Genomic DNA, 1,668 nt, shown 5'->3' on the forward strand with positions numbered 1-1,668 from the left:
CCTGAACATCAGCAGGAGAGGACTCTTTAAAGTAGAGACACTACATACTGATATACACCTGAACATCAGCAGGAGAGGACTCTTTAAAGTAGAGACACTACATACTGATATACACCTGAACATCAGCAGGAGAGGACTCTTTAAAGTAGAGACACTACATACTGATATACACCTGAACATCAGCAGGAGAGGACTCTTTAAAGTAGAGACACTACATACTGATATACACCTGAACATCATCAGGAGAGGACTCTTTAAAGTAGAGACACTACATACTGATATACACCTGAACATCAGCAGGAGAGGACTCTTTAAAGTAGAGACACTACATACTGATATACACCTGAACATCATCAGGAGAGGACTCTTTAAAGTAGAGACACTACATACTGATATACACCTGAACATCAGCAGGAGAGGACTCTTTAAAGTAGAGACACTACATACTGATATACACCTGAACATCAGCAGGAGAGGACTCTTTAAAGTAGAGACACTACATACTGATATACACCTGATCATGATGTTTAGATAAAGTTCCCTCACCGTAGTTTGAAGACGTGCTTCTTCTTCTTGTATTCTGAGGCCACGTCACAGACGGCGTCCTGCAGGCTCAGCGATGTTTCTCCGTGATACGACAGGCCAGTCGCCGCCGCCTTCCCGTCTTTATAGAAACTCACTTCCTGTTTGTTGACCACGCAGTACACGTTGTGCCACGACCTGCCAATCAAAGTCAAAGTCAACTTTCTTGTCAATCTTTCCGTTTGTGTGTACAGAGATCGAAATACCGTTTCCCACAATCCAGAGGAATACAAAATACAAATATATATACAAATATGTATATCCTACATATACTCAACAACAGACACATTTATACATGTGCACACATTAAGAGCTAAATAAAAGCACAACAATCAATAAATACAAAATAACAGTCACTTCAACATCTCAGGGAAATGAACATTAGTGCATTAGTACATTCCTCACACACGTAATGTATATATAATATCCTGCTTTATACTTTGTTACTGTACATTTCTATTTTCCACATGTATATTTGAGATGTTCACATTTTGGATTGTTTATTTCTAGTCTTTTAAATTCTCTAATGTTCCATGCCTCTTCTTTTTATGCTGCTGCAACGCAAACATTTCCCACATTGGGATCAATAAAGTACTCATTTTATCTTATCTTATACAACACTCTGGAACTTTATCGACAACCAAAGATCACACAGCTAGCCAGACGTCTCATATTGCTTAAGTGGAAATAAACATTTCCTGCAACTTTAAGCTGTGGATTAAAGATCTTACACATCCTTTGACATTAGAGAAAATTGGAAATTTGTTGGAGGCCTTCTTGTTAGGCCCCTCCCATTCGTGTGTTTGTCAGTGTTTACCTGTTGGAGGCCTTCTTGTTAGGCCCCTCCCACTTGTGTGTGTGTCTGTGTTTACCTATTGGAGGCTTTCTTGTTAGGCCCCTCCCACTCGCGTGTGTGTCTGTGTTTACCTGTTGGAGGCCTTCTTGTTAGGCCCCTCCCACTCGTGTGTGTGTCTGTGTTTGCCTGTTGGAGGCCTTCTTGGTTACGGCCCCTCCCACTTGTGGGTGTGTCTGTGTTTACCTGTTGGAGGCCTTCTTGTAAGGCCCCTCCCACTTGTGTGTGTGTGT

General features: G+C 41.4%; 1 long non-coding RNA gene across 1 annotated transcript; it reads right to left on the minus strand.

Annotated features, from left to right (window-relative positions):
* Nucleotides 1-543: 543 nt before the first annotated feature.
* Nucleotides 544-1,636, minus strand: LOC104962602 (uncharacterized). Its single transcript, XR_800227.1, has 3 exons — nt 1,622-1,636; nt 1,510-1,564; nt 544-720 (listed from the first exon to the last, which is right to left on the minus strand). It is a non-coding gene; the product is annotated as an uncharacterized lncRNA (long non-coding RNA).
* Nucleotides 1,637-1,668: the final 32 nt, after the last annotated feature.

This window comes from Notothenia coriiceps, unplaced genomic scaffold (assembly GCF_000735185.1).
Source record: "Notothenia coriiceps isolate Sejong01 unplaced genomic scaffold, NC01 NC01_scaffold00035089, whole genome shotgun sequence".
NCBI lineage: Eukaryota > Metazoa > Chordata > Actinopteri > Perciformes > Nototheniidae > Notothenia > Notothenia coriiceps.